The sequence below is a fragment of the Lycium barbarum genome, chromosome 4, assembly GCF_019175385.1.
Source record: "Lycium barbarum isolate Lr01 chromosome 4, ASM1917538v2, whole genome shotgun sequence".
NCBI classification, from domain to species: domain Eukaryota; kingdom Viridiplantae; phylum Streptophyta; class Magnoliopsida; order Solanales; family Solanaceae; genus Lycium; species Lycium barbarum.
Window position 1 is genome coordinate 32,827,864 of NC_083340.1, and position 20,366 is coordinate 32,848,229.

The 20,366-nt window shown below is 42.0% G+C and overlaps 1 non-coding gene across 1 annotated transcript; it reads right to left on the bottom strand.

Moving 5' to 3' along the window:
* Positions 1 to 19,144: 19,144 nt before the first annotated feature.
* Positions 19,145 to 19,251, bottom strand: LOC132638930 (small nucleolar RNA R71). The gene has a single exon (XR_009581987.1). It is a non-coding gene; the product is annotated as a small nucleolar RNA R71 (small nucleolar RNA).
* Between the last annotated feature and the right edge of the window lie 1,115 nt (positions 19,252 to 20,366).

The following is a 20,366-nucleotide window of genomic DNA, read 5'->3' on the forward strand; positions in this document are numbered from 1 at the left end:
TCTCACTCCATTCTGGTGAGATAAGGAACCTATCAATTCTTGAGGCTTGGAGAGATTCCTCCCCTCTTGAACAGGTGAATTGTGCTCCCTGAAGTGGAGGGTCAATCAAATCCAGATCCAAAATAGTGTTGGAGAAGCCCAACATCACCCTTGATCTTCTAGCATAGTTCAATCTTTCCTCCACAAATCTGCACACAGTGAAATCCTCTCCTATGACCCATAAGTCAGACCATAATCCCCTGATAAATGCTAACCCAAGCCAGAGATCCTCCCTTTCTGGATTGGTATGAGGACCATAAACACCAGTAAAAACTCATTTGAAGTCCTCAGCAAGACTTTAAAATCTGCATGATAGAGAAAAGGCTCCTGCTTCAAAATCAACACATTTCCAAGCTCTTCATTATTAATATCCCTCCTTTGGTACCAATTTCTTTGACTTCTGCCAAAGAGATCCATATGTTTCCCTAAATTTGCCTAATTAAAGATGAATTTCATGCCTCTATTTTGGTTTCCTGCAGACAAATAATATCAACTCCCCACTTGTAAATAAGAGATTTCAAAGTGTTTCTCTTGTCTTTATTGTTGAGACCCTGCACATTCCAACTGAGTGTTTTAACTCTCATCTGGAATAAACCTTGTGAGTCCTGCCCCTTTCTTTCTTCCCGCTCTCGTCATGGAGACCCCAATCCAATCTTTTAAGTTCAGTAACTGCTTTTCTTTTCCCTTTCTTTAATTCCCCTGTTTTATTTTTTTGCTTAAGAATCTGTGCTTTCCTTCTTTCCTCCATTCTCAGAATAATTAATACCCAGAAGTTCATGTTCAAACCCTACAACGTTCACCCCCAACACTTTGCAAGCCTTCAACATTATCAACTTAGTCCATTTTGAGGTTTCCACCACATCAGGAATATCAACAGTTTGAATTTGAGGGTCATGCCAAGGCAAAGGAAGAAAACTGTTGAAGGACTGAGATGAAATACTATAGTCAGATTCAGCTGGAGCTGAGAATTCTGAGAATATCAATTTGGGTATATTAGAGTCCATCGAGTGTCCTGCATGGTCTGCTTCATCATCTGCTTCAAGCTAAGAGATAGTCCCCTCAATGACTTCTAAATCCCTGAGACTGGATGCTTGAACTTCTAGTTCAAAAGGATCAAAAGAGGAAGAAGCATTCGAGGAAGATGAAGCTCTGAAGCAATATGGGTCTATCTTTGATCTCCATACTTGCTTCTTTTTGTGCTGCTTGAAGTGTTTTCTTATAAATGGGCCTTTAGTGTAGTATCCGCTATTCAAAGCTAATGAGTTCTCCCTTTGTAGTGTTTCTTACTACCCTGACTATGAGATGAGAATAGGGGCAGCCCATTTGTGGTTAAATCCTTCGAATTACTTCTTTTCTCCACAGGTTCTCCCACATGGGTGTCACGTGATTCATTAATGGTATTAGCACGTAGAGCTGGAAAAAAATTTGACCCCATCTGATTACCAGTCGAAGGACCAACGGCTAAAGAAAAAGATCGAATTTCCGAAATTATTGGCAATTCGAAAATCCTCTGATCAAATTCAAAATTCAAACTGGCCAGAAACTTCATGTCTGATTTTTTAACGCAGATACGAGCCCAGATCAGATGTGTTCTATTCTTCGGATCGTCATCAACACCGATAAAACCCCCACAATGAGCCCCTATATTTTCGAAAGTGTCCATTGACCAAGCATTTAGGGGAATTCCAAAAACTTTCAACCAAATGTTTTCCGAGCAGTTACTAGATTTCTATGAGATAATGTCATACGACCACCAAGATAAAGAGAGATGTCTTCCGCTCCAGAACCAACTCCCTGCCTTTACCCTTATTGCCTCTTGCCTGGAAGGAAGCTCAAAGAGGAACCGATTGTGGTCTAAAGGTATGACTTTGATGCCAGCAGTTACTCTCCATCTACTAATGAACCATTTCTGAATAGTTTAGGGATTGGGACTGTGATGAAATGGATCATTGAAGGTGCCAACCAAGCTTCTGTGCAGGGGATGTTTTTCATTCAATTCTCCTTTGTTTGTTTCTTCACTTATTTCTGGCCATCTCTCAATGCTGGCTGCTGTGTGATAAGATTTTGTCAATGGGGGAGGAGGAAGCAGTGGCTCTATTTTGCTGAATTCCCCCAGAAAACGAAGAAGTTTCTTCGCAATATCTGACCATCCACTGTTGAGGTTGATCTCAGGGATGATCACTGCTGCTTTAGATGAACCATGCCAGACCTCTATGCGAACAAATCTACTATAAACACTGAAATTTTGGTAGACTATGAAAAGAATGTGTTGTTGCTTTCTTCCCCACCTTCTGTATAGTCGTCCAGAGCCTTTTGATGCTTGTATAAGCGCTTCGCACACGCATCTCAGGTTCTGAATATCCATGTTGATCTTGCTTGTATATCTCTTGCCCCTTTCTATTAATGAAAACCAGTTGTAATATTTGTCCCCTGTATTTCTAAGTTCGAAAGATTTATCCCCACTGATGAAAAAAAGATTAGAACCCTGCATGTTCCTAATGGAAAGTTCCGATTGTCACTGAAGAGAAAACTAAAGTGTTTTGCTGATTGAGGTGCTCGCCGGCACTGATAGAGGTCGCTGGTACTGTTTTCGGCACTGACAGATGTCGCTGGTGATTTTCTGGCACTGACAGAGGTCGCCGGCGTGTTTCCGGCACTGACAGAGTCGCTGTTGACGTTACCAACACTGACAGTGGGTCGCCGGTGCTGAGAAGAAGATCTGAGAAGGTTTTGGATAAGAGAGAAAACGAAAAAGGATGAACGGGAAGTGGTCGTTGGAGGCTAGAGAGGAGAGAGAAAGCTGAAGTCATGTCCGAGAGAGGGTTGCGATGGTGATTTGAGGAGAGAGAGAGTCAGATTTGATATTTTACTGCCCACCTCGGGATCTGGGTCTGGGAGCAGTTTTTAATCTTTTTCATGGGCTTTGAACTTCTTGATTTTAGGAGAGAGAATAGGTTCCTTTTTAATATATCATGTAATAAATGTAACAATGAAATTGATCGTAGATGACTAATAATTTACTCATTTGCTATTATTTATATAACTTCCCCTTTAGACAAATCCATCCTAAGATACATTTGGTTGTGGACATGGCATTGCGTTGGACTTTCTTGGGATAAATATTTCATTTTTTTTGTGCGGAATCCCCTTCAAAGGCATTGGTCTTTAATTTTTGTCTCTCAAATTGGTGGCCTTTAATTTTTTCCCTTCGTTAAAAATTCCTTGGTTCCGGGTTCGAACTCCTGCTTAGTCAAAAATAAAAAATAAAAAAAATCGCAAGGCAGAGTTTTGTTACCTTCAGGCAGAGTTTAACTGCAAACTCTACCTGATCAGGCAGAGTTTGAGGCAAGATAGAGTTTTGATTTGCCTTATATCTAAAGGCGAAACTCTACCTTAAGGTAGAGTCTTGATTTTTCCTTATACTTAAAGGCAAAACTCTACCTTAAGGTATGGGCATTTGTATTAAGGAATTTTTTTTTTTAATTCAGTTGAAATTTTGTAAAACTCTGCCTTAAGGCCTAACTTTTGCCTGAATAGGCTTAATTTTTCTATGAAATTCTGCCTTGATAATATTTTTTTTTATTAAGCCAGATTTTAAACTCAGAACCTCGAGATATTAGGCAAAAGATAAAAATTAAAGACCAGGGCCTTTGAAGGACAATCTTGCAAATGACCCCAAATATAATAGGCCCATTCAGTCAATCAGCCATAATTTTGGTCCTTTTCTGAAATAGTAATAAATAGGAGATGAGATGAGAATAAAAGCAAATACATCAATATTCCTTCTACGACGTCGTTGTATGCATTTGTGTGCCAGTAATCAATAGCCCCATCACTCCACACTCATCCTCTCTCATCTTCTCTTTGTTTTCTGTCAAACAACCAAAGCTCAATACGTATCTTCAATAGCAGCACTTCCCACTCTTACAAGAAGGTATGAAAAGTTACTTTTCTTTTTGGTATTCTTATTAATATGAGTATATGGTTGTCTTCAATAGCTCGTTTTCTTTTGCAAAAACTAGCAGAAGGAGGAAAAAGAATGGTTAGGAGCAAGTTTCAAGCCAGAGAATTTTATTCCGGGAATAGTTATTGGTTTCATTCTTGGGTTGTTGTTGGATTTGACTAAGCCTTCCAAAAGAAGTACTAGTAACACTTTGAAGAAGACTAGTCATTTGCTGAGTAGAAATCATCCTGAAAAGATTTTGGCCTCATCTAAGGCTGATCAAGAACTCAAAATGGTTTGTGCATTCTTCTTTTCACTCTTATCCGTAATTTCCTGTCTATTTTTTGGAATTAGTATAGCTTTGATTTGCTTAAATTTTATATAACATTTTATCCGTTCAGTTCAGGTGGAGGATATTTTTTCTTCTGTGTGCGCATATTTTATTACTCCCTCCGTTTCAATTTGTTTGTCTGGTTTTGACTTGGCATGAAGTTTAACAAAGTAAGAACCTTTAATCTTATGATCTTAAACATGCTGCATGGAAAGTTGAAATTAAAGAGTTGCCAAAAAAAGAAAGAGGTATTCTTTTTTAAACGGACTAAAAAGAAAAGTAAGACAAACAAATTGAAACTTAGGGAGTATTATTGTTCGGGGTTTGTAGTAATACTTATACTGAAAGAACATACAACTGAACAAGAGACTGCAAAGTAGATTCTCCGTTAAATATGTTATGATAATAAAATAGGCAGATGAAAAAGGATTAATTGGAAACTAGTTTTTAAGATGATTAGTCACTCCCTTAAAGAGAAAAAGAGTATTAAGTTCCAAAGTTTGTAACTTTTTTATCATATTCTGGTAACTCTTGCTTTGGCCCTCATAATACAAAAGTTAACTTGATATGTAAGAATTGTTGGGTGATACTTGAGTGGAAATCCCTGTGCATTCAAAATATTGTTTCACTGTATTATACTGATCAACTTTTGACTAGGATATAAATATTAAGGAAAAATATTTTCCTGTGAACTGTTTCTACAGCAATGAATTCTTGACTGTACCCAAGGTTGATGAATCTTCGATCTTCTAGGCCTCTTCACCAAAGGTGCCTCTTCGGCCGAAACATCATCTGAAATGTCGATAAATTCAATGGACCTAAGAGGAATCAAATAAAGAACATCTTCTTCCCCACCTGTGTGCCGGATCGGGATGGAAATTCCTTCCTCGGCTGTAAGCGGGGGCGGAATGGTAGTTTCTTCCTCCGGTACAGAGGAGATGAAGGGGCCCTCACTAACCCTTCGAATAAGAATATCGAACTTTGATTCATCTTTCAGGGTCCGAACAACGCTCCTCGGCCTCTTCTTTTGTTATTGCCCTTTGGCCGAGGGCTTTCTTTGTCTCTTTCGGGCTGCAGCAATGAGCCGGGATGACCCTGCCGTATCAAATTCAGGAGCTGGTGCAGCCGTCTCGGCCGTTGATTTGGGTCTTGGCTCCACCGAGCCCTTGGGCAAGCTTGAATACCAAAGGAGTTATAGAAAGAAAAAGAAAAAACGGGAGGATGCAATAAGTACCAAATCAGGGAGAAGATTACCATGATTTTGGGCCACCCACTGGCTATGGGACAGGTCCCCCCATGTCTGTTCTAAATGAGGTAGTTGGCTAATGATTGCCCCAACTCACTCGGAAAGGTTCCGGACAGCAGAAGGTATCCATATGTTACACCTCGGAAATTTTTCGTGAGCCAACAATGAATAGACAACCGAAGGGCATGAGTGTGTGATGTTTTACTAAGTAGGGGATGACTATTTATGAACTTTGGAAATAAGAAAGTTGCAGAATTTCATTTCAGCCCAGTGGTCGTAAAATGGAATACGGCCCGTAAAGTGATTTACGGACCGTAAAGTGTCATCGTCCTTCAACATTCCAAAATTTCAACTTTCTGTCAAATGCATCAACTGGTTAAACACGACTTGGAATACGGACCGTAAATTGAAATACGGCCCGTAAACTGAGTCGTAAACTGCCATGATCTTCAGCCTACCTTTCTGGTTTTTATATGCTTAAATACGATCGTGGAGGACAGATCGTAAACCAGTATACGACCCGTAAAGTGGGGTTTACGACAACTGTACACCCCGACTGATGTTCATTAAAAATCAGATTTTGAGTTATTAAAAAGGGACCCTAAGCTCATTTTATTTCATTTCTCACCTACACGGTTCAAGAACTCTCTAGAGTAATCCAAAACACTTCATCCACAAGAATTTAAGAGAATCAAAGGGAGATCAAGATCAACCACATTAAATCCATGAAACAAAGTGTGTGAAACTCAAGTGAAGTTCATCCAAACCAAGAAGTTCCAGAAGAGGTGAAGTAGGGTTTTAGTGGTAAAGGAAGAACTCCACTCTAGGCTTGTTCCACCACCATCCAAGGTAAGTTTCATGGCTTTATCATGTTGTTTAAGGTATTGGAAAGCTAAGATGCTTGAATTGTAGGAAGACATGGAAAATGGGTCTTGAATGGGAGAATAGTGTCATAATTGAATGGTAGTCGAATGGAACCATAAACGTTGATATGCCATGATTATGAATATGTTGTAAATGATGTTTAGACCAGGAAATAAGCATTATATATGAGAAAACGCGATAACGAACTATAACCTTAAATGTGAGAAAAATGAAGAGAAACGGTGGATCGTGGCCCTTGTATATGAATGATGATTGTTGATTGCTATATTGTAATTGTTGTTGTGGGTGTTGGAAATTGACATGAAATAAGGGAAAAGTAGTATAAACAAAGGAAGTGCCGCCCAAATTTTCCCTAGAGTTAGTAACGCGTTCTTATAGTCGATTAACTAATGTAAATGCGAATTCTCTTTTGAAGGAAGAAACGCGCTATCGAAGGGGAGCAAGCGAGCGATAGTTCAGTTAAACGCCAAAGGTATGTGAGGCTAGTCCCTTCTTTCTAATGGCATGAATCCTATAGTGTAACTTGTTTCTTATCCATGAGCCTATGTCTATAATTAGCTACACAAGGTAATGAGTTAAAGTATAGAAAGTCTAATGATGTTACTTATCGCTTACACTCACCTTATATGCTAATTCCTTCAAGGTGAGGCAGAATGTCCATGATTGTTCCATAATGCAATCGGGGGATCACGACCTTATGTCACCCCGATAGAGTATGTATTATGATAAGCTAAGCATATTGTGATGAGCATATGATGATATTACTATTACACCGCGCCTATTTGGCCGGGAAGTCACCGCCAAGGCGGGCAGTTATGCGATACACCATGGCCAGATGGCATGGGCAGACACCACTAGTGGGCGGCATGAGATGTTACCCCGGACGCGGGAGGCCTGGACGCGGGCTCATGTTATGATTATCACACCGATTCGATATGGACGGGCAGTTTATACATGATGCATATATGATATGATATGATGATGAGCATGAGTAAGACAACATGATTTGTTTTCTTATACTTGGCAGTAATATTCCGATGTTCCATATGAGTATCTTCTCTATATCATTAACTTATTTCATAGTTCATGCCTCTCATACTCAGTACAATGTTCGTACTGACGTCCGTTTTCTTTGGACGCTGTGTTCATGCCCACAGGTAGACAGGCAGGAGAGCTCGATCCAGACCCGTAGTAGCTGTCAGCTGATTGGAAGGACTCCCTTGTCCCGGAGGTGCTTGATTATTCTTTTGTGTATATAGTCATGTATATGTATTTTTGGGCATGATGGGGTCTTGTCTCGTCCCTATATTCAGTACTCCAGTAGAGGCTCGTAGATGCGCAGTGTGGGCTAGATGGTCTCACGAGATGCTCTCATGTACATGTATATATTATTTTGATGGCCGAGAGGCTTATGCATATAAAAGAATTTTTGTGTTCTCAAAATGAAAAGATGATTTTTCTTATGTCCTAAGTATAAATCGATAAACAAGCATTGAATGAGTAAGATGAGTAGCAGAACGAATGGTGCTCGGTGGCTAGCCCCGGGTACCCGTCGCTACCCCTAGCTGGGTCGTGACAAAAGTGGTATCAGAGCAGTTCGGTCCTAGGAAGTGTCTACGAGCCGTGTCTAGTAGAGTCTTGTTTATGGTGTGTTGCACGCCACATCAATAAACAGGAGGCTACAGGGCATTTAGGAAAAATGACCATTCTTCTTCTATGAGATCGTGCGATAGAGCCATGTGTAAGATTTTATCCTCCCTAATAGTGCGTTATGATTACAGAATGCCGCCAAAGGGGAAAGCTACAGCCGCCCGGAAGGTCAAGACTACGACAAAGAGGCGGGTAGAAAGAGAACCTCCAATGAATATAGAAGAAGGCGAATCGCATAACGAGGCCTTGTTCAATACTTCTTCTACCCCGCCCAATGTGGGAGAGCAAGGAGGAGCTCCAGCTCCAATCCTTCCGCCGGCTGCTTCGGGTCAACAAATGACCGAGGCCATACAGCTATTGACACAATTGGTTGCCGCACAGGCACAACGGCAGAACGTGGGTTCAAGCGATCGGGCAGCGAGTACAAAGGCCCGTGATTTTATGAGTTTAAATCCTCCAGAATTCTTCCGGTCAAAGCCGGATGAAGATCCGCAAAGCTTCATAGATGAGATGTTAAGGACATTGAAGATTGTCCATGCCTCTGAGATCGAATCCGTGGAGTTGGCATCTTATAGACTCCGGGATGTGGCGGTGTTATGGTACAACAATTGGGTGTTATCAAGAGGAGAGAACGCGCCTCCTCCGGTTTGGCAAGAGTTCGTAGATGCTTTTATTCGTCACTATTTTCCACCCGAGGTCCGCCGAGCTAGAGCGGACAGGTTTCTAAATCTGAGGCAAGGAAATATGGGTGCCCGGGAGTATAGCATGCAATTTAATTCCTTGGCAAGGTATGCCCCGTCTATGGTGGCCGACATGGGAGACCGGGTGCATAGATTTGTAAGTGGCCTAGGGCCCCATTTATTCAGAGATTGTTTGACGGCTTCCATGCAAGACGAGATGGATATTTCCCGAATACAGGCCCATGCTCAGAATTTGGAGGGGCGACAACAACAACAAAGGGGTGATCGCGACAGTGATAGAAGACAAAGCAAAAGGGCTAGGTCTATGGGCACAGGTAGTGATTATAGAGGGGGATCAAGGCAGACATATTCTGGGTACTCAGGCCAGTCAGGGACGAGTGCACCTCCTCGATTCGCAGGTAGGAGATTTGATCGCTCCTTCCGTTCAGGTCAGGGCCAGAGTTCGAGGGCTTCAGGTTCCCAGTTCAGGGAAGATTATAGTCAGGGGAGACCCCTAGTGCCGCGATGCAACCAATGCGGCAGATTACATTCCGGGCAGTGTCGTCAGGGTTCGGATGCCTGTTATACCTATGGTCAGGTGGGGCATATGATGAGGGATTGCCCGTCGATGAATGGCAGAGTTGGAGTTCAGCCTACAGGTTCCGCAGCTGGCTCTTCATCAGCACGCCCGGTAGGGCAGACCCCCCAGATGACAGCAGGCCAAGGTAGAGACCGAGGGGAAGCCTCTACTTTAGGTGCCACTCAGCCCCGCGTATATGCTTTAGCCGGACGACAGGATCTCGAGTCCTCTCCGGATGTAGTTACACGTATATTGTCTATATTCTCTCGTGGTGTGTATGCATTGATAGATCCGGGTTCTACATTCTCTTATATTACCCCATATGTTGCTGGTTGTATGGGGGTGAAACCCGAGTCAATTAAACCCTTTGAGGTACTCACTCCGGTTGGTGATCCCGTGATAGCAAAACAAGTGTACAAATATTGTGTCATCGTGATATGTGATCGTCAGACCAAAGCTGATTTGATTGAGCTGAAAATGGTAGATTTCGATGTAATCATGGGTATGGATTGGTTGGCGTCGTGCTATGCTAATGTTAATTTCCGCACAAAAGTGGTTCGATTCCAATTTCCGGGAGAGCTCGTGCTTGAATGGAAAGGTAATGCAGCATCGCCAAAGGGTAGGTTTATTTCCTATCTCAAGGCAAGGAATATGATAGCCAAGGGTTATATTTTTCACTTAGTTCGGGTTCATGACACAGAGGCAAAGCCGCCAACTTTCCAGTCAGTTCTGGTAGTGAATGAATTCCCAGATGTGTTTCCGAACGAACTTCCAGGTCTTCCACCAGAAAAAGAGATTGACTTCGCCATAGATGTGTTGCCGGACACCAAGCCCATTTCTATTCCTCCTTATCGAATGGCCCCGGCGGAATTGAAAGAGCTAAAAGCACAACTGAAAGATCTGCTTGACAAGGGGTTTATCAGACCCAGCTCATCGCCGTGGGGAGCACCAGTCTTGTTTGTGAGAAAGAAGGACGGATCCTTACGAATGTGTATCGACTACAGGCAATTGAACAAAGTGACGATAAAGAACAAATATCCTCTTCCAAGGATTGATGATTTATTCGATCAGCTGCAAGGTGCAAAGTGGTTTTCTAAAATAGATTTGAGGTCGGGTTATCATCAAGTGAGAGTTAGAGAAGCAGATATCCGCAAAACAGCTTTCAGAACGAGATATGGCCACTATGAATTCCGAGTAATGTCGTTTGGGCTAACTAACGCTCCGGCCGTGTTCATGAATCTGATGAATAATGTATTTAGGCCGCTCTTGGATTTGTTTGTCATAGTATTTATTGATGACATTCTAGTATATTCTCACACAGAATCAGAACATGCAGATCAGTTGAGAATTGTACTTGGCATTCTTCGAGCCCGGGAATTGTATGCAAAATTTTCAAAGTGCGAGTTTTGGCTAAATTCTGTAACATTTCTGGGCCATATTATTTCCAATGATGGCATTCGAGTCGACACTCAGAAAAGTGAAGCGGTGAAGACTTGGCTAAGGCCTACGATGCCCACGGAAGTCCGTAGTTTTCTGGGTTTGGCAGGCTATTATAGAAGGTTCGTAGAGGGCTTTTCATCCATGTCAGCCCCATTGACGAAGCTAACTCAAAAGTCCGCTAACTTTCAATGGAACGATGCATGCGAGCGTAGTTTCCAAGAGCTGAAAGACAGGTTGACCTCAGCTCCAGTGCTAACACTTCCAGAAGGGCCAGATGGCTACGTTATGTATTATGATGCCTCCGGTGTGGGACTAGGATGTGTATTGATGCAGCACGGGAAATTTATTGCATATGCTTCGAGGCAATTGCGGAAACATGAGAAGAATTACCCCACTCATGATCTTGAATTGGCTGCGGTCATCCATGCGTTGAAGATATGGAGACATTACTTATATGGTGTGCATGTGGACATCTATACAGATCACAAGAGCCTCCAATATATTTTTAAACAGAAGGAGCTGAATTTACGGCAGAGGCGGTGGTTAGAATTATTAAAAGATTATGACGTGAATATTTTGTACCACCCCGGTAAAGCAAATGTAGTAGCTGATGCACTTAGCCGCCGATCAATGAGCAGCTTATGTGGAATCCCTCCAGGAAGGAAAGAGATGGTTCAAGAACTTCACCGATTAGCAAATTTGGGAGTGCGTATAATTGATTCGGGCGATGCCGGGATTAGTATAAATGATTCCACAGTTTCGTCCTTGGATATGGAAGTGAAAGAACGACAGTGCGAAGATCCGCCGATATGCCGTTATAGAGACACATCTCATGAGAAAGAAAAGTCTTCGTTTGAAGTTTCTATAGATGGAATTCTTAGGTACCGAGGCAAGTTATGTGTGCCGAATGTGGCGGATTTGCGCCGACGAATTCTAAAAGAAGAACATTGCTCTCAATATTCTACTCACCTAGGTGCAACCAAAATGTATCATGATCTCAAGATGATGTACTGGTGGGGCGGCATGAAAAGGGACATAGCAGAATTCGTGACACAATGTTCAAATTGCCAACAGGTAAAAGCTGAACACCAGAAGCCGGGAGGCTTGTTGTAAGGGATGGAAATCCCTACTTGGAAATGGGAAGTGATCAACATGGATTTCATCGTGGGATTACCCCATTCCCATGGCAGGTATGACTCTATATGGGTGATCATGGATAGGCTGACGAAAGCAGCCCATTTTCTTCCAGTCAAGACTACGCACTCAGCGGAAGACTATGCAAGGTTGTATCTCAAAGAAATCGTGCGACTCCATGGAATCCCATCATCTATTATCACAGATAGAGGAGCACAGTTTATAGCTAAGTTCTGGAAGTCTTTTCAAGAATGTTTGGGCACGCAAGTGAAGTTTAGCACGGCATTTCATCCGCAAACTGATGGGCAGGCCGAGCGTACTATTCAAACCTTAGAAGATATGCTACGGGTGTGTGTGTTGGATTTCGGTGGTAGCTGGGATGACCACTTACCCCTTATTGAATTTGCACATAACAACAGCTATCATTCCAGTATTCAAATGGCTCCATATGAAACTTTATATGGGAGGAAATGTTGATCTCCAATTGGATGGTTCGAAATAGGATAAGCACAACTAGTGGGCCCTGAATTGATCCAACAAGCAATATAAAAAGTCAAGGTGATCCAAGGTCGGTTGTTGACAGCCCAAAGTCGCCAAAAGTCCTATGCGGACAACCGCCGACGAGACTTGGAATTTCAAGCCGGTGATTGGCTGTTCTTGAAAGTGTCGCCAATGAAAAGGGTGATGAGATTTGGTAAGAAAGGGAAGCTAAGTCCTAGATACATTGGACCCTACAAAATCATCCGCAAGGTGGGTCAAGTAGCCTATGAATTGGATTTGCCTTCGGAGCTTGAATCAGTCCACCCAGTTTTCCACGTTTCGATGCTCCGCAAGTGTATTGGAGACCCCACCAAGATTGTCCCGATAGATGATGTGCAAGTGACAGAACGGCTTACCTATGAAGAGGTGCCTATTGCTATTTTAGATAGGCACCTGCGGAGACTCCGAAATAAAGAGCTAGTTTCAATCAAAGTCTTATGGTGAAATGATAACCGGGAAGAAATGACTTGGGAAGCAGAAAAGAGAATGAATTCCAAGTACCCACACTTATTCCAACCCCCGGGAGAGATCCAAGACGAAACGCCGACGATATGAGGTATGTACGCTTTATTTTTATGTTTTTGGTCGTGTGTGGCCACGGATATGTTGATATTGTGATGTAGCCTTGTGAGGCGATGATATTATGGGTTGTTGTGACAGGTTGGTAGTGTCAAATTACAGGGGAAACTCTGGCGAAATTTTCGTAGAATCCCGAGTGTTTAACATTCGAGGACGAATGTTCCAAAAAGGGGGGAAGAGTGTTACACCTCGGAAATTTTTCGTGAGCCAACAATGAATAGACCAACGAAGGGCATGAGTGTGCGATGTTTTACTAATTAGGGGATGACTATTTATGAACTTTGGAAATAAGAAAGTTGCAGAATTTCATTTCAGCCCAGTGGTCGTAAAATGGAATACGACCCGTAAAGTGATTTACGGACCGTAAAGTGCCATCGTCCTTCAACATTCCAAAATTTCAACTTTCTGTCAAATGCATCAACTGGTTAAACACGACTTGGAATACGGACCGTAAATTGAAATACGGCCCGTAAACTGAGTCGTAAACTGCCATGATCTTCAGCCTACCTTTCTGGTTTTTATATGCTTAAATACGGTCGTGGAGGACGGACCGTAAACCAGTATACGGCCCGTAAAGTGGGGTTTACGACCACTGTACACCCCGACTGATGTTCATTAAAAATCAGATTTTGAGTTATTAAAAAGGGACCCTAAGCTCATTTTATTTCATTTCTCACCTACACGGTTCAAGAACTCTCTAGAGTAATCCAAAACACTTCATCCACAAGAATTTAAGAGAATCAAAGGGAGATCAAGATCAACCACATTAAATCCATGAAACAAAGTGTGTGAAACTCAAGTGAAGTTCATCCAAACCAAGAAGTTCCAGAAGAGGTGAAGTAGGGTTTTAGTGGTAAAGGAAGAACTCCACTCTAGGCTTGTTCCACCACCATCCAAGGTAAGTTTCGTGACTTTATCATGTTGTTTAAGGTATTGGAAAGCTAAGATGCTTGAATTGTATGAAGACATGGAAAATGGGTCTTGAATGGGAGAATAGTGTCATAATTGAATGGTAGTCAAATGGAACCATAAACGTTGATGTGCCATGATTATGAATATGTTGTAAATGATGTTTAGACCAGGAAATAAGCATTATATATGAGAAAACGCGATAACGAACTATAACCTTAAATGTGGGAAAAATGAAGAGAAATGGTGGATCGTGGCCCTTGTATATGAATGATGATTGTTGATTGCTATATTGTAATTGTTGTTGTGGGTGTTGGAAGTTGACATGAAATAGGGAAAAAGTAGTATAAACAAAGGAAGTGTCGCCCAAATTTTCCTTAGAGTTAGTAACGCGTTCTTATAGTCGATTAACTAATGTAAATGCGAATTCTCTTTTGAAGGAAGAAACGCGCTATCGAAGGGGAGCAAGCGAGCGATAGTTCAGTTAAACGCCAAAGGTATGTGAGGCTAGTCCCTTCTTTCTAATGGCATGAATCCTATAGTTTAACTTGTTTCTTATCCATGAGCCTATGTCTATAATTAGCTACACAAGGTAATGAGTTAAAGTATAGAAAGTCTAATGAAGTTACTTATCGCTTACACTCACCTTATATGTTAATTCCTTCAAGGTGAGGCAGAATGTCCATGATTGTTCCATAATGCAATCGGGGGATCACGACCTTACATCACCCCGATAGAGTATGTATTATGATAAGCTAAGAATATTGTGATGAGCATATGATGATATTACTATTACACCGCACCTATTTGTCCGGGCAGTCACTGCCAAGGCGGGCAGCTATGCGATACACCATGGCCAGATGGCATGGGCAGACACCACTAGTGGGCGGCATGAGATGTTACCCCGGACGCGGGAGGCCTGGACGCGGGCTCATGTTATGATTATCACACCGATCCGATATGGACGGGCAGTTTATACATGATGCATATATGATATGATATGACGATGAGCATGAGTAAGACAGCATGATTTGTTTTCTTATACTTGGCAGTTAGATTCCGATGTTCCATATGAGTATCTTCTCTATATCATTAACTTATTTCATTGTTCATGCCTCTCATACTCAGTACAATGTTCGTACTGACGTCCGTTTTCTTTGGACGCTGTGTTCATGCCCATAGGTAGACAGGCAGGAGAGCTCAATCCAGACCCGTAGTAGCTGTCAGCTAATTGGAAGCACTCCCTTGTCCTGGAGGTGCTTGATTATTCTTTTGTGTATATAGTCATGTATATGTATTTTTGGGCATGACGGGGTCTTGTCCCGTCCCTATGTTCAGTACTCCAGTAGAGGCTCGTAGATGCGCAGTGTGGGCTAGATGGTCTCACGAGATGCTCTCATGTACATGTATATATTATTTTGATGGCCGAGAGGCTTATGCATATAAAAGAATTTTTGTGTTCTCAAAATGAAAAGATGATTTTTCTTATGTCCTAAGTATAAATCCATAAACGAGCATTGAATGAGTAAGATGAGTAGCAGAACGAATGGTGCTCAGTGGCTAGCCCCGGGTACCCGTCGCGGCCCCTAGCTGGGTCGTGACACCATGCCTCGGTTAAAAAAAATCATCACATATGCGTGTAAGGGAGCAATTTGGGCAAAGTATAAAGGAAATATAATTATAGAAGGGAAACAGCTTAGAAACTTACGTCTATTGTTCCACTTTTCCGAAAAGGGCATGTGATCAGTCGGAATAATGTATGCAGTCCTTACCTGAACATAACGTTCCAACCATCCTCGATCTCTATCCTCGTCGAGTTTGGAAAGAATCGGGTTCCGACCTCGTTTGGCGACCTATATCACGCCCCCTCGGAAAATTCTCGGAGAATACAACTGGATGAGGTGAGCCAATGTGAATTCCCTTTTGGCGTTATTGGCTAGTAGGCGGAGGCAGGCCACGATCCTCCAAATAATCTGCCCAATTTAGGCCAAGGTCACGTTGTACGTCCGGCACATCTCGAGAATAACCGGATCAATTGGAGGATCGAATTTGAGCGTGAACGGATACGTGTAAACGTATAGGAAACCTTCTTTGTAATCAGTAATGGACTCGTCGGGCCCGGGGGCGAACACTTGCACCGGATGCTTATCCCATCCATATTCGGCCCGGATCCGAGGGAGGAGATCCTCCGTAATAGACGAAGGGTATCGAATTACATCGAAACCCCTATCCGCGATTGGAGAAGGCTTCTCGACGTCAAATTCGTGGCTGTAGTTGGGTCTAGACGGTATTATGTCCAAAGCAGTCGGTTCCACAAATGTTTTTGTTTTGGGTTTTGAAACAGGCTCAGCTCCCGGGGAAGAAACCGAGGGAACGTCCTGGAAATTAGATTCGGTGTTGGCAGACATTTTAAGGGTGAAAGAGTGGGTAAGAAAATTTGAGAATTTGAAGTGGCAGATGGAAGATTCAAGAACGAAATAATGAAAGAGGAAATATTAGAAGGATGGAAGAGGCAGTTGGAAGATGCAAAAAACTTTGAAGTAACAAAGGGGCTTTACGATCAAAGTAACAAATGAAAGAGTTAACAAAGGTGTTTTTACGATTAAGGAAGTAAGAAATAAGAGATGGAGAATGAGAATGAGAAGTGAAAGTGAAAGTGAAAAAGTGAAGCAGCTTTGGGCCTTGTATAGGCGTTAAACTGCAGCGGTTACAGACAAGGGCCAATCGAGAGGCGACACGTGTCCCACATTTAATGCGACGTGATTTGAAGCGACGTGGTTTAAGGCGGTTCCCGAGGTCAACCACTCGGGACAAGACTCGTGGCCGAAGTCAGAAAGACATGACATAACTGTTCTCGCCAAATTTGAAGATAAGAACGAGCTTGTGGAACCACCGGTTTTGAGACTTATCCACTTCCCGTTAATCTAGTAAAACTACGATCCGGAAAGTGTGAGGACTATTTGTATACGGTAAAAATCAGGTCAATGTATGACCGGTGAGTCTGGAGCCGGAGGTAAGTCCAAGTGAGCACCAGCATGTTCGATCTTTTCTTCGTACCGGGGTATCGTACTGATGTGCCGTGAATTTTAGCACATTTTATGCCTTTGTAACTAGACATGTTTCTTGATTTTAAGTGTTTTTACATTGTTTCTTATGTTATTTTTGTGTTTTATAGGGTTGATTAACTAAGGATCGGAAATGAGAAGTAATGCTGAAAAAACGGACAAATTGGAGCTAAGCGACGCTCCGTAACTCATGTTACGGACCGTAACTCATGTTACGGACCGTAACAGGGTCCGTAACTCATGTTACGGTCCGTACCTTTGAACCGTAACAGGGCCTGAATTTCCAGAAAGTTTTCATTGAAACCATCAGTGTTACGGTGGACTGTTACGGTCCGTAACTCATGTTACGGTCCGTAACATGTCACCGTAACATGAGCTAAATTTCCAGAGAGTTTCAATAAAACCTTCAGTGTTACGGTTTAGTGTTACGGTCCGTAACTCATGTTACGGTCCGTAACCCTTCACCGTAACATCATCCAAAATTCCAGAGAGTTGCCAAGTAATTGTCACCACTTACGCTTCAGAAGGACGGACCGTAACACAGGGTACGGTCCGTCGCATGGTGGCCGTAACGTCAAAGTGGTCAAATGACGAAATGAAGGACGGACCGTAACCTGAGTTACGGTCCGTAACAATGTGGCGTAAGGGCATTTTTGTCCAGAAACTTGGCGCGATTTTTGGCTCTATAAATACATAATGTAGGGTTTTAATTCATCATTCAGATTTTATTTTAGAGGCATAAACCCTAGGTTTTTAATCTTGAAGTGGTTGGAGCATTTAAGGCAACAAAATCACTCTCATTCCATCTTGTATTAGTATTGTAAGTGTATTATGTTAATCTTTAAGCTTTTTCTGTCAAGAAACATTATGAGTAGCTAATTTCAATTCTAAGGTTGTGAATCCCATGATTGGTATTATGTGAATGGGTTTCTATTATTGATATATGCATAATGGTTGTTGTTATTTATTCTATCTTTGAGTTGTAACGTTGGGTAATGATTGCAAGCATTAGCCGAAGCCATTATATTGACTTTTCTTGGGAAAGAGAGTCAATATTGGTAAGATTGAATAACAATGACTCGAGGCGTTAACCCTCGTTTAATAGACTAACTTAGGAATAAGAATAAGTCTAAATTGGCATCATTGGCCGCTCTTCGATTGTAACTCTTTTATATTCGGAAGAATCATAAAGAGAAAATATTGCTTAACTGTTGGGAAACATTAAGAAGTCTTTAAGAGACCAAGTGCATATTCATAGAACAACCATTAGAAGTATATCACTTTGAAACCTAAAGCATAATATCTAATCAAATTGGGGAACACAACCTTACTCTCTCTCTCTCACATTAATTACATTTTAAGTCAAAGTATTAAATTATATTATTCAACAATCAATTCAAACTATCCGGAATAGGATTAAAGCATTTAAAGACCGGTATCGCATACGATTAGTACTCTTTTCTCTCCATATTCCCTGTGGGATTCGACCCCAACCTTGTTGGGTTACTATATTTGACAACGTCCGCTTTACGCCATTAATAGGTGTAATTTGAGCGTATCAAAATTTGGCGTCGTTGCCGGGGAATACGGTTCAGAAATTACTAATTGTTGTGTACTATTCTTTAAAACTTTTTCTATTCCATCACACCTCGTTTGCTGTTTTAGTGAACCAGGTGAACATGGCTGGAAGACCCCATCGCAATCAAGGGAACCAAGGGTGGATCCAAGTGAACCATCCTGCACCAGAAGAAGAGGAGGATGAGAATGTATTTGCAGAATTCATCGACGAAGCTGATTATGCTTCTGCTGTAGTTCCCCCGAGAACAGGAAATGCTAATTTCAAAATTGATAGTTCTATCTATCAGCTATTGAAACTTGAAGGCTATTTCCGAAATTCTTCGGAGGACTGTCCACTTCGACACCTAAAGAATTTTGTGCATGTATGTTCCCAACAATCTCAAGGTGTTGTTCCTGCTGATGCACTGCGACTGCGGATTTTCAAATATTCCTTAGCTGGCCAAGCTAGGGAATGGTATGAAAATCTCCCAAGCAATACTATTCATACCTGGAATGAGCTGGCCAATATCTTTCTAAAAAAATGGTTCCCACCCAGCAAAAAGGCTGAGCTTCGGGATAAGATTTTTGGGTTTAAACAACTTCCAGGGGAACAACTATATGCTGCATGGGAGAGGTTCAAATATTATCTAGCTCAATCTCCGACTCATGGATTTCCAGATGCAATTCTTACAGAGAAGTTCTACAAGGGGCTAGATACAATGAATCAAATAGCTGTCAACACTGCAGCTGGGGGATGCTTCATGGACAAATCCTTTGTCAACATCACCCGGTTGCTCGACAAGCTTACTACCCATAATCAAGCCTGGCATTCGAGTGATAGCGAATTCCTATCATATGGTAGTCCCTCTGTGGCCGCGGTGGCCAAAGAAAATCATGAGCGAGATCATGCGTTCGCTCAATTGCAAACCACCGTGGATTTATTATCCAAAAGGCTTATGGAGAAAGAGGCCAAATATATAAATGTTGTCGATGAGATGCCACCTCATGCTCCCGGAATGTATCTAGTTTCTGACGAAACTTATCTTGAGGGGCAGCCACAATATGAGGATGCGAATTATGTCAATAACTCGCAAGGGGGTTATCAACGGCAAAACTACCAAGGTCCCGGTAATCACCCATGGCAAAGGCCTCAACAAAATTACCAAGGAAATAATTATGGAAGAACTGATCAGGTTAATCCCAATCAAGGGAATTACAATAACTATAATTATGGAAACAAGAGCTCTAACCCCTACATTCCACCTAGGGGGCAAGCATCCAATTCCCAGCCATGGAGAGATAATTCAGCTACTAACTCTGCTGGAAACACGTCTAATGATTCTGCAGAACTGAAGAGTATGATGCAGAAAATGCTGATGAATCAAGACAGAACAGAGAGCACAATCAAGGGAATGTCCCAGGTCCAACTATCGCATTCAGCTTCCATTCAGAAGCTTGAAGCGCAATTCAGAGACCTTTCCCGAGAAGTGCATACTCCTCAACGGGGACAATTACCGAGTGATACAGTTCCTAATCCAAAAGGTAGTGGAGTGAACTCTGTGGAGAATGTACTTGTCATTAGCACCAGAAGTGGAAAAATACTTCAGGGTGACAATAAAAAGCCAATTGATCAGGAACCAATTGTTGAAAAAGAAGCGCAGCCTAATGTATTGGATGATATTGTCGAGGAAGAAGCAGGGGAGGAAGTCCCCATTGTAGTTGAAGAAGAGCTGAATCTTAATAAACCAAAGGAACCGGTGGAAAACTAGGAAAAGGGGAAGGCAAAAC